The sequence below is a fragment of the Argiope bruennichi genome, chromosome 10 (genome assembly GCF_947563725.1).
Source record: "Argiope bruennichi chromosome 10, qqArgBrue1.1, whole genome shotgun sequence".
Classification (NCBI taxonomy): Eukaryota; Metazoa; Arthropoda; class Arachnida; order Araneae; family Araneidae; genus Argiope; species Argiope bruennichi.
Genome location: NC_079160.1, coordinates 90,680,958 through 90,695,153, shown reverse-complemented (window position 1 = coordinate 90,695,153; position 14,196 = coordinate 90,680,958). Strand labels below are relative to the sequence as shown.

Below are 14,196 nucleotides of genomic sequence, written 5' to 3'. Positions count from 1 at the left end.
AAAATAGCAAAAAAAAAAAGCCCAGCGAATTTACTTTTATTTACGTTAAAACAAGCTAAGGGTTTTGATTTCTAACAGCATCTTAACATGTTGTTTATCTAAAGGATGACACAAAAAATTATATGTTAACTGTGACATAAATTACAAAAATTATGTCATATTTTAGTTCGTTAAAAGAAACTAAAATCAAAATTTTAAAAAAAAAATCAATAAAAAATTCAAATATCCCATAAAAGAAGGACAAAATTTAGAATTTTCTATGCCGCATTCTTAATTCTTTAGATATTAAGTAGCATTTAGAAGGAAATAGTTAAAAAAATACTTAAAAACAGTTTACATGCATTTAAAAAAACACATCGGTTTAGAATGAATTATTAATGTATTTATTTTCGAGAACAAAGGAAACTGTAAATCTTATTGTAACATTGGAATTCACTGAAATATTTATCTTTTTTTATTCAAAAAGTTTTATATATAATATTTAGATATAATAAAGTTTAAATGAACTTATTCAAACCATTTTTGAACCTCAGAAAGTAATATTTTAAATTTTAATATTTTAAATTTATAAATTAAGATCCTTAAATAAAATCGGATCTATAATCCCCCCCCCTTATTTTATGCATTAATATTTTCGCATCGCCCAACATTTTCATATAAAATGAGCAAAATGCGAAATAGTGAAGCATTTTTATTAAAAATTAATAATAATAATAATTAAAACAAAACCTTTTAAGTTAGAAATCAAGAATTTCACTATTTTACAAAAGATACACTGAAGCACTTTAGTAATTCATCTTTCATTAATTCATTTTAGTAATTCATCTTTCATTAATTCATTTTAGTAATTCATCTTTCATTAATTCATTTTAGTAATTCATCTTTCTAGATGATTCATTCATTTAGGTGATTTTATACAATCTCTTATGACAAGATTTGTCGGTTTCTAAAACTTTATGACATGAACCAAAACTTGCCAAGAGGAACTGCAAAAATTGAAATTCCTCTCTCATCCTGCTCAAGAAATAGGATGTGCTTTATTAAATTTATTTAGTCTGATGCTTTATTTTAAATTCGGATCATTTCAGAGCATTTATAAGAATTCATTAAAAAAATTAATAAGTATGGACGCGATATGGAGGCTGACTTGGTTTATAGTGAAGTATTGGTAGGTAAACAAATATATTTAACTCAAAAAGAAAACTGTAATTCAACTAGATATCAAGAAAGTATTTTTGTAAGAATGAATCTCTCTAAATCATGCGAATTAATTCTTCGAGAAATGTTGCTTATAAACACACTTCCTTTATGTATTAAAAATTACCTTTTTATATTATAAATTAAAAAATACTTGATAATTTTCTCAAAAAATATGTACTTATTCATGCGATTCTTTATTATACTTATTCTTTATTTTCTCTAATATTTTCAGTATTCGATCTTTTATTCAAAACAGCAAAATTTTAAAGGGACGTAGTGTAGTTAAAATGAAAAACTCTCTAAAATTTAAAAAAAAACATTTTGATTTGCAAAAATTTAACACTAATTAGTGCAATTTTTTTTCAATAAATTAAATTTATAAATAAAATAAGAGTAAGGAATTATAGAAAAACATTTTTAAACTTTAAATTTCAGTTTTACTTTTATTTAAAACTTTGCAATAAAAATATGTTTTATTTGATTAAATTTCCTTTATTACATAAAATTTCCCTTCTCGGACCGCGGTGACTGGTGGAAAACTTGTCCTCATGGCCAAAAATTTCCAAGTGCGAAACCCTATTCCAATAAAGAACTTCCATGTTAGTGGGACTGGTGCAAGTTTAATCTGTCGGGGCTAAGTATTCTCCAGCTGGTGAAGTATGGAAGGTTGGAGAAGAGATATCAACTCAGGCGCCATCCTCGTCCTCTAACCGTAGTTTAAAATTGCGAGTTTCATTCCAAAATACCTGCAATACTGCTTCAAAATAGGAAATGGATATAACAAAATTAAATTTTCATATCTAAATAAATGTGACATTTAAAAAAATCAGAATCCAGCGAGGAGCCAAATGTAGTAAATGGATAGCTTTAATTGTTAATTAATCAAAATTAATAAAAAAAAGGATGTCATGCAAATAGTAAACTCAATGTTCGAAGTTATTCTTAAAAATAGGAAAATGGATTTGCTTATAAAAACTCTAGTGACCGAAGAATCTTTACCGTATAATTGTGCACTTGAAGTGTCAATAATATTATTCATTTAAATAATTTAAATCTTGCGGAAAAAATTGTTATATTTAGAATTTCTTTACCTCTGTTTGGAGAAAGTGAATCCGCCTACTCATAAAAATCGTCAATTAGAAGGTAAAAAAGAGTGCAAGTTTCATAATAATTTACCATCTTTTAACTTTCGTTTTAAAGAAAAGAAGGGTAATTTGTAAGTGTCAGGTATTAGTGCAGTATATAAGGTAAGTGCTTTACCCTTAGAGAATCACACTCTGCTTTATACTCATTTGTAACCTGAGCTTCCTCCTCTACTAAACTGATATATATAAGGAATATGAGAGGAATAAATATGAAGGTAAGATGTTTTGTTGGCGATTGTATAGACATAAATATAAATTCCTTCTGATAAAATGAATATTTACCAAAAAAAAACCCCGAAAATTCACTTCGTTCATTTTGCCTGAAAATTCACTTCATGAATTCACAGTATGAACAACAACACATTAGGAAATTTTCTATCTCTTTACGAATTGGCTAAAATTTGATCATTATCTAACTCTGTTTTTTCGATATTAGCAAAAAGATGATAGAATACCGATTTTGGTATAATCCACAGATATTACCGTGATAAAAATTATCTGTAATGCTTCATTAAAGTGCATGTGTGGTAGAAAAAGTATTAAAAACTTTTTGAACATTTTTAGGATTTCTATAAACATATGGAAACGGTTAGAAATATATTCCTGTATATCGTTTGATAATAAATTTGTTTTGAATCAGATACAAATTTTAAAATTACTGACTTTTCAGAATGGCGAATGTATTTGAGTAAAGAATAAGGAAAAAAATTTGTGCAAAACAGTTCATGGTATTCAAAATATTTCATTGCAAAAAGATTTTACGGACAACTACTTATGAAAAACAAGAGTAGAAAAAAATATGGAAAGATAGAGAATTCGGTATAGAAAAACTACGATTTGGAAGCCCTTCCAGATCAGATCAGTGAATTGACACTTAGTGATTATCGTTTAGCAATTAGAAGTCATGTTTGTCAAGTTTCCTATACAGAAAAATTGAAAAATAAAAACTGTGTAGGAATAACTCATGGATTTTTCAAAGCGGTAATGCTGATTTTTAGCGTCATTATTATTCTTCGATATTTGGCAAAATGCCATCAAATACGTCTCTACAAACTGCATTCGCCCTATATGGCACTGTGTGACAAATTACTTTTCTTCGATTGAGATTTCCTCTGACTTATTTAAGTTCATTCATTAAATGAAAAGAAATTCACTACGAACTTTGAAGGAAGGAGCTTTACAAAGACTACTTTGCGGCATATTTTAATGACTGAAAGAAACGTCGGCAGAAGTATATTGTATTCAGAAGAGATTACTTTGAAGGACAAACAAAAATTTTGACCAAGAATTTGATACATCTTATTTTATACTATCATTCAGGATACTTTTTCATCACTATAGTAGACAACAGAAAAAGAAAAATTGATGTAATCGTTATAAATTCTTACTTCTACTAATAATAAATATGAATTTGTGTGTGTGCCTGTAGGTATATTGGACGACTTGACTTTACAGGAGACCGCTTAATATACAGCTGATAAATTTGACATATATATATATATATATATATATATATATATATATATATATATATATATATATATATAAGAAATAAACTTAATACTTATGATTTTGAAAATTTGAACACTAATCTACCTCACGAAAAATTAATAGATGTATGTACTTTTATATATGACGAATATTTAAATGAAGATATTGCCGCATTGAAGAAAGACAGTCGGATCTCCATGGCCGAATGGTCATGGTACTGGTCTCATAATCAAGAGACCGTAAGTTCGAATCCCGCTTGAGACAATGCGATTCATAGTATATGTAAATATTTAATTCCTTGATTTTATGTTTTCCTTTATTTCATGTTCCAGAAGATACTGGACATTTCTTTAGTTTACCAGACAAGTGTTCTGGACTTTTCTTATTGTCTCCAGAAAAGTATTCTGGAACTTTCCCTGCTAGTATAAAAGCAGAAGATTTGTCAATCACTGTGTTCTCAGTTCAGAATTGAGTTAATAAATTGGTTTAGCTCTACTTCTTGTGTGTGTCATTGAGTTCCGCACTAGAGTATCTACGTGACAATATTATTACGAAAAATAACTGTCTATTATAATGTAAATCTAATATTAACGAAAATTATGCTTTTAATGGAATTAATTTTCATAAACAAGTAAAGGGCATTCCAATGGGAACGGTTGGAGATATATTGATGACTTACTTTTGTTAAACTTAGATAATAATAATATTGTTACGAATTGTTATCCAAAAGATTTAGTTCTAACTGAAACAAACGAAAATCAACTTAAAGCAACCTATCCAGATTTAAAAATCGAAATTTCTAATGATAAAACATTAGTAGGTATTTACAATAAAATGGATGAATTCAACTTTAAAATAATTAAACTTAATAATTACCATTCTAATTTAAACTCTAAAGTTTTCAAAAATTTAATTTTTTCAGAATTTAATAGGATTAAAAAAAATTGTTATAACAAAATTTCTTATATTAAAGCAACAAATATTCTCATTAAAATCTTAACTACTAATGAATTTCCCAAAAACTTTTGCAATATAGAAGTTTTAATAAGAGAGGGTTTATCTTTATTCTAATCTTTTTTTCACAACTAAAAATAAGCTTTCTAGTACATTTTAACTAACTGAATAGAAGGAGTTGAGGCCCTCCAATTATTACTTAGATTGACGAAGCACTTTACGGGGAGTGATATTGCAGGCGCAGCTAGGTATGCGGAAGGCTTCAATGTAGTTTGACGTGGTGCATTTTTTGTAGAGCAGCCTGGAGTTTTACCTGCTACTGGTAGGTACATTCCTTTTTGCTTTAATGATATTTTTGGTTTGTGAGTGATCTTTTGTAGTTTGTGTTGTGTAATTGTAATTTCGTTTGGATTTGGAAGTTATAATTTATTGTTTAATTTCTGTGAAACTAGTTTATCTCTAAGGCCTCAATTTCAGGGGAGGTCACAAGGGGTCTATAATTTTGGATGAAAGTCAGACCTCTTACAGAAAAAATCCCTTGTTTGAATCCCTGCCTGAGGGTGATCCTGGAAAAAGTCTTCAGGCCAGATTCGTATTTCCTTTTCTTTTTTTATTCTTTTTGCTTAACTTAATATTTTTACTAATTTGGTTAAGTTCATCTGTATTTTAGTAGTAGCAGCATTAACGCTCTTTAAATACATTTGCATCTTTTTTAGTTTTTTTAGTTTGATTCAAAAATAATTTTTTTAATTAAAATTTCGTAATGTTTGTATTTTTGATTATTTTTTTATATATAAATATACCTTGGTAAAAATGTGCACATCGTAACGTTTTTAAAACATTTTAATTAGAATATTCATAATTAGAAGTAATCTGAATTTTAAAGTTTGCCATGATAACTTCCAAAGATATTACAGCGTTAAAATAAATTTTACACCGTTACAAAAGACAAAAAAAAATCTGGATTTTTTTTTATGATGTTACTTTAAGTGTCGAGCAAATTTTTCCTGAATTTTGGCAAAATATTAAAGATACTCTATTACCTAATTCCCAACATCGTATCGCATTCTTGCCCTGAAATTTAAATTTTTTTCATCGTTTTATCAAATATTTTACAGCTCAGTTTTCATACTAACTAAGAGGCTAATTAAAAACCGAAAAAAAATCTTTAATATATGTGTAGCTATTAAGAAAAATGGAAAAATGGTTAGAACGCAAAAGATAAAACATATATATCCTACATATGTACGTTTTTAATAGCGCTGTGGTGGTATGAGACTAGTCTTTGTTAAATAAATTCATTACACAAGGAACAAAACATATGTAAGATCAAATAACGCAGTTTTAATGTCAAACAATTTGGCAGAATCTTGAACATAAAGTTATATTTGCACTATTTAATTGAAAATTAACATTACCAATAAAACTAGGTGTGATCTCCAAAGATGAATATTTAATAATAATCCTTGATGTAAAAGACATAAATTATCTCTTATCGTGTCATTCATATACTTATCACCTTCAAATTGTGTTATGCTCTCCCATTACTTTTTTAATTTGCTACAAGACTAGTAGTAATTTCGAAAATTGAATTAGCGTTGGTAGCTTGATATGAACATGAATTGATCCAATTGTAAATCTGTGTGAAACAGCAAAAAAATTGGTCAAACACAGAATTTTTTTTTTTTTGACAGAAACAGGATTAAAGGATTTAATTCACCAAAATGCATTTCCACTGCTTATTTTTAAAAATACAGGTTTTTTTTAAAAAAAATATTAATAAAAGAATGGATATCTCGTTAAATTCAATTTTAAATATAAATCTTTTTCTATGAATGATACCTGCTAAAGGTATTGCTGTGATTTTTTTCACATTTACTGAATCTATCTTCAATGGCCATCTCAATGCTTCAAAATGGGAATTAAATTAAATCAAAAGTTAACTTGGATGTGGATTTATACACTAGTGTCAAAAACATAAAACATACTGACTGTTTTATAAACATTAATTTTTAAAAAACCTATGGTGTAAGATATTAAAAATACAGAGACAATATTTTCAATTCTAAGAATGAAAATCCTTATTAGAGCAATAAAGGATAGAACGAGTTTAACTTAAATCAATCCATGAAACAAATAAAGAGGAAATACTTTATAGAAAGAGTAGCATTGTTGAAAATGATTATCCTCTAAAACGAAAATAGCAAAGAAATGCTCGTTAATAAGAAATATATTATATCATAATTGCAATAGTTACTTTAGATCATCTCCTTTGCTGAGCTAAAAGTACTTACTTCTCAATGAGATTTTTCATTTGTTGTTGTTTTCCAGCGAGAAAGTCATGTCGAAAGGCGTCTAGACAAGGCATTTCAAACATATTCTATGAAATTTAAATCAGGCAAATATGTTGGCCAATTCATTTTATAGATAATTTCATTTTTAGAAAGTCATAAATAGTATGAATGCAAACTTGGTGTTATCATCCATAAAAAGGAAGTCTGCCTCAGTGGCATCTTGTAAGAGATGGACGTAAGGGTGAAATATTTTGCTGACATATGATTGTTGGTGCATGAGTCAGCATTCTGTCGATGGAATGCAGCGCTCAGGAAGTCTGGCGAATAAGTTTGTTTTTATAACAGAGTCTTATAACAGAAAACCGCTACATATCGTCTGATTGTAGTCTTCAGTGTAAACTCGATTCTCTGAATCCCTCTTTATTTCCGAACGTCATCATCATCTAATCCATCCTCTTACTACAGATATGAATTCAGCTGAACTTTCAGCGAATGTCCTTAATAACGCCTTTCGTATTTCTGATTGTAAACAAGGAACGCATAAAGCTGAATAAATGCATTTCGTGCACCCTTACGTCACTTTGAGATGCCTTATGTCTGATATTTAAATACGAACCATCTTTCTAACTAGTTGGATGTTTATTGTACTGATCTAAATAAGTATTTTTTTTCAACAATTCCATGGCTGCTTGGTTAAAATTACATAACTTTTGCATACCCACTTACATAAATGGAAATGCTTAATTTTGCTATTAATTTAATGGAAATCAAAGTTGAGACTCCTGAAAGTATTTATTGCTTTGAATCCAAAAGAGCTAAAAAATGCAATATATTTTTGTTCGCTATATTTAAAGAAAAATAAGTCTGTTTTATATATATATATATTTCAGGATTATTATTCTTTAAAAAGTTTTAACTAAAAATAATATATTTAATAGGCTATAATCATTACTTTAAGATGGTCATAGTAATCACGGCCATAGTGGACTTGGAACTAGTCGTCGTTTGTTAGGCTGGCATAGCACTGCTCATGGTGGAGGTGTCCATGATTGGTTAAAAGGTAGACATGCAACAAGTCTTGACGTACATGGAGGTGATGAAGGAGGCCATGCAGGACACGAAGGAAGTCATGGCTCGTTAAGTAGTGAACCTGCAGCTGGGGATGGTGGATATGGAGGTAGTCAGGGTTGGTTACATGATGTTGGTCCTATAGAATATTTAAGCACGGTGAAGAACGTGGTGGACAGATGTCACGGAGGGGATCATAGTGTATATGGGGTAAATAAAGGAATACATGGAGTTCTCCATAGCGGATTCAAAGGCAGTCATGGTTGGTTAGCATGGTGGACATGGATCTGGTTATGGCGGACATGGAGATCATGGTGGATATGGAGGTCACAGAGGAGGTCATAGATAGCTCGGTAGTAGATATACTATTGGCCATGATGGGCTTGAAGGTATTTATGAAGGTTAGGAAGTGGTCGTAACGCTGCTCATTGCGGACAGGGAAGTCATGGAGGCCAAGGAGGAGCGCGTGGCGGACATGGGGGAAATAGTTGGAATGGAGGAAAATTAGTCAATGCATCAGTCATTAAAACTATAAATCATGTTCCAGTTGTTTCTATATTAGTGAGTAATTTTTTCCGACAGAGGAAAAGAATGATATGATTGTAATGACCTGCAGGATCATATATTCACTTCAATTTTGTACTGTCGCTCTTTAAGTGTTGGATTTTAGAAGTTTTTTTTTAATGGTTTTTTAATAGAGTTTTTTTTATCTATTAAAGTAATGAGAACCATTTCAAAATCGCTTTAATGTTATTTTATAAATAAGAGGGTAATCTAATTTAATTTAAATCAAATACTTTCGAACAATAATGTTGATTAAAATAAAATAAAATTAGATTTAAGATGATGAATTTATTATTAATCTCAAATGGCAGTTTTAATAACTTTTAATTTTTAATAGAAGACAACAGAAAATTTATTACCATAAGTAATTAATGGCTGATTAAGCGTTTTAATCTGTTTTTTGAGCATCACCCCATCTATACATTATAAATATAAAAAGTGTATTCAAAATATAGCATTATTTGCTTTCTTATTTGCAGTATTAATAAAACGTAATTATTTTTTTTTATTTTAATGCTTCACACTATTTAAGGTTAAATACTATTGTTTCTTTCTTTTTGACCAAAAGAGAGAAGTTGTGTAATTGTTAAATAATTTTTAAACAGCATTATTTTTAATAACAATTTAAATTTAGCATTTTCAGTAACAATTTAAAATTACTTATTATTCTAATGTGATATAAAGTTTCTTGGAAAAAAAGTTCAAACATCCTTCCAGTGGATAGAAAAAAATGAAGAGGCTCTGCATAAGGGATCTACATTGAAAACAAATACAAAAGTAACAAATCACAAACAAGGGCACACAAAAAGAGCATCTGAAATAAACAGGAGCACACAAATTCCTATTAACACACAGAACAGCATAAAGTTCTCAGAGACATATCGTTGGAGATCAAAAGAGAAACTTTGTTCAAATACTTTTTGTTGATTCCACTACCACTCATTCCTGATTCATCTGAGGAATTTTATAGTTTACATAAAAGTGCAACAAACAGTCTGGAAACAAATTTTGGAACTCTAGTCCTAATGCACTGTTTCCAGGATTCTCGAATATTCTGAGTCCTCCATTTTTGTGTTCAAGTTGTGTAATGTTTACTAGGCTTGTCGCCAAAGTTAAGGTTATTGGCGGCATCCGATCAGCCACCAGTATCATATCTATTAAAACGACATCTTTTCCCAGGATACTTTCTGGAAAAGGTAGCAGTATTACAAATCCTTATAACATCATAAAACTTTTTTATAACAATTATTATAAATATGGAAATATAAGGTTAGTTCTATTAGGAAACCTTTTAAGAAATCTTTCCTTTCGACAAAGGTATCTTAAGGTATACTTATTCGAGTATTAAGGTATTATTATTTCGAAAGGTATCTTAATATTGAACAAGGTTCAGATAACAAGCTCACATTGAAAAGTGTCACATTCTCCAAACTTCCTATCCCACATTCAAATAACATATGTACTTTATGTAACATGTATACTTTCACGATGTCAGTTTAAATCTTATCAAACATACTGGAGACATTCGGTGATTTAGAGTTTAGAATCCCCTTTCTAAACTAAAAGTCTGCTGCCTGTCTACTTATAAACTGCTAATTACAACAATTTCTGTTTATAAGGCATTTCTTTAAAAGCATCATTTCCGTTCAACATTCCGCTGAACAATAACAACAACAAAAACCAGCTTCTTACATATAAATAATGTTATCTCATTCCATCACTGATTACTAAAATTCAAGTAAATTCATTTTAAAGCAATTCTTATATTACTCTGTGGTTTCGTTTTATAATAGATTCAAATACATTAATCGGAGAGTTGGATTATACAAACTTTTAAAACGACAAGAATGGAAATTAATTTTAAAGAGAATAAGATGTAAAAAATAATATAAAAAGTAAAATTGAATTGGTTATTTAAAAAAAAAAAATCATGCAAGGATTTTTACAGAAATTGCATACAGCAAAACGGAAAATTCATTTGAATGTATACAATATTTTTTATCAAAATTATATTGCTGCGATTAGCAGTAACGAGGATATTGTATTACAGTACTTTTTGTAAAATTATATTGCTGCAATTAGAAATATCGGGAACTCCTTTATACTGAAGTACTTATAAAATCTAGAAATCATCTGTAAACTTTTTATGAGGTATTTTTATGCTAGATACTATTGGGTTTCTTCAGTTACCTCTAATTTTCCAAACATTTTTTTTTTATCGGAAGTACATATTACCGAGATTTGGTGTTCTTAGTAAAAACCTAATTTTTATTTAGCTTGAAATTTGATCGAATATAAGAATAATTAATTTTTCTTAAATTTGATTTTTAACTTTTAGCCTAATAAATTTACAAAGCTCTGAAGTTTTCTTCTGCTATTCAAATATTTTTATAAAATATACAAAAGTAAACAAAGAAGTGCAAGCAATGAGTTCTTTCAGTCCTTTTCTTCAATATTAGTAATATTTAGAGTATAATCGACTGTTCATGCTAAACGTCAAAAGTTTTGAGAAAGAAAAGCCAGAAAACACCATAATTTCGAGACAAATTTGTGTAGGCTATGATTTTGAAATTTAATAATATCTCAGTTCTTTTTTGAAGCATAGTTACAATAAAAAAATCCGTTTAGTTAATGTACGGTGAAAAGTCCCACAGGTTCAATAATGGATAACGATATTTTATTCTGCAAGAAAATATTATTACAAACTTTGTAAATATTTCTGTAAATATTTGTATTCGTCTTGAAATATCGTAAACAGATATGAAATAGATTATGGGGTGAAAATCGCGCAATTTAGGAGTATTTTACATAAAAAGGGCATTTCCAGTGATTTGGCGATTTGGTGACCTTTTGGAGAGATTCTTGGCAAAAAATAGATAGTTCTGGAAAGTTCCATCACCTAAGTTCTAGAACCATTACTAAGCGAAATAGCCTAGAACCTCCAGAACATTGAGGAAAGTCCTAGATTTTCACTCCAAGTCAAGTATAAATACCACCGCCCCATGGACCATGGGTCATTAGAGAATAGTGAAGACTTGAGTGTTAATCTAGTGTACTAGAAGCTGTTATCTGTTTGAGGTATTTGAGGTTTGAGGTATTTGAAGCTGTTTCCTGTTGTATTCGCTGAATTAGAGCTGCATAATTGTGACTCGTAATTGCTGTAAATTCCTGCATCTTCTAGAGATTTCTACGAATAAACGTCTTGTGATTTTCGAGAGTTTTTTTTATCAATTCTCAATCAACACGAACCCCGAAGCGCCTACAATATGAAATACAAATTACAAAGCATAGACGATGCACAAACAAAACAGCACTTACGAAAATCAAGTAGTAAATCGCTCTTAAACAGCGTTCAGACAGAAAACTGCTGATCAACATTAGACAGAATTCGCTCAACTACTAATTGTCTCGACTCAAGTATTACCTATTGACACACTCTCGTCTGTGCGCCTCAGCTTTTTATAGCTCCAGTGACATTTCATTAAATGTTCTAAATTAAACACCGGAACTCATATCTTCATAGAGCTAATGCCAAAATTCAAGTGACGCCGGAAATCTTAGTGTGCGCTGTCAAGTCACTAAACGATTCCAACAACTCCTACCAAATTTCATTCACCTAACACTGATATTGTCTTATGCTTTAAAATTACAGTGATAGCGCGATGGTCAGTACTTGAACGTTTACATACTGCCTCTGCAACTAATGTTTATTTTTTGGAACTGTAGCTACAAATAACAGTTTATCCAGATATACAATACATGCAAATAAAGTTATTCTTATATAATGAAGAGAAACAAAGATAATTTATGTAATCAGTAGATGTAATCAAAGAGAATCAGGAATCTTATCAAACTTTTTTCACATAATATTCCAGGTTTTACTGAGAAATATTTTTAAAAATTATAATTTCATTTTCATGTTTAAAATGTTTTAATAAATTTTTGATGTTATGCAGTTTTATTTAAACTTCGTTGCAATTTCGTTCAGTTAAAATATTTAATCAATTTTAAATCTCCAAATATTTTATTTGTTTTTTATAATCTACAACTAAATATTCTTTAGCTGAATTTCACTTTCTAGATTGTACCATAAATGTATTCATCGCCTGCAACAAGTCTAGCAAATCACTGCTGTCATAATACTTATTTATGAAACCGTTAACGTCATCTTTGCATTTCAATCCATCATATTACCCATTCAAATTTGTCCCAATTACTAATAAATCATAATTAACATCTTTATATTCGAATAATCTATCATATTTATGGTACACATGCAACTGAAAAAAAGTCTTTTCAGCTCCAAAAGCAGAAAAATAACGAATTTCCTGATTATTTGTTTCTTACTAAGAAACAACGCTCAATTTACGACTTTAGGAAGTTTCTGAAACAAATAAAAAAAAATGTTGCTTATTTCATAATTTAGACTTATTTTTTTGCTTAAAGAATGATACAATTGATATTGATTCAATTACTTTTAAAACTAGATAACTTTTTATTGCTGATACATCTTGTGAGATTCCTTTGTTCCATTGTCGTTTTTAATAAATTTTTTTAAAGTTTGATCAGGGTGCTAATGAATTATTTCTGAAAACATTCCATAAACTTTCTCTATTAATATTTAATTATTCTTAGAGGCAATTCAAATTCCATGCTCCTATCTGATAATTCATAAAAATGATGATTTTTTTTAGGATTTGTTGATACGTCAACTTAAAAAAAACAGCGCCGTGCAAATGACAAGCGATTAATTTTTAAACTAATTACAGTGGATGAATATAACGAACAACTAAATACTAACATGCATATGAGGTACGATCTTTCTTCAAAATAGCGATCACAAAAATTAATTGATTTTTTATTGAAATATTAGTGTGGTTAAATTTTTTTAATTGCTTATTAAATCTTGAAACAGTGACACAAGCTTTTATGCTTATGTCACTGTTTCAAGATTTTGTGTCACTGTTTCAATGTCCTTGAAAATATAATTTCCACGCTTATGAAGAATTCCTTTCCGTATGAAATGTAAATTGTTACATTTAAAAATTATGTCGCGTGTGTTGTTGTTTATTTATATTAATATAATTCGACAATATTTTGTATTTATTACAAAGGAGACCAGGACAAAAAGACGATTGACATTTCATTATTTTTAATAAATTTAGCTTTCAAAATAAATCATTTTTCTTTGTATATATTATTCGAATGTTATTTTCTTGCATCATTAAAACTATAAACAAAATTAAAAAATTAATTAACACAAAAGCAATAAATTATAGAACAGGTAGACAATAAACTACCTTGTACGACGACAATTATCATATAAAATAAATAATCAGCTCATCAGACATTCATAATATTGAGAATAAATCTTGAGAAGACGTCATTATATAAATTATGAAATATGTTTGTTTCACAACTCAATAATGAAAAGTATTATTGCAGTTCACAAATAAAAAATAATATTAAAATTAATGAAA

At 28.9% G+C, this 14,196-nt stretch overlaps 1 protein-coding gene across 2 annotated transcripts in view; it reads right to left on the bottom strand.

The window, feature by feature from the left end:
* Positions 1-14,196, bottom strand: part of LOC129988017 (major facilitator superfamily domain-containing protein 6-like) — a 147,737-nt gene that overhangs the window by 71,898 nt on the left and 61,643 nt on the right. The window contains exon 1 of one of the 2 annotated variants that reach the window (XM_056096093.1): positions 7,085-7,277. The exons of the other annotated variant lie outside the window; for it this stretch is intronic. The gene's annotated coding sequence lies outside the window, so the exon portion shown is untranslated. Of the gene's footprint in view, positions 1-7,084; positions 7,278-14,196 lie in introns of those variants that run through there. 2 annotated transcript variants of the gene reach the window in all.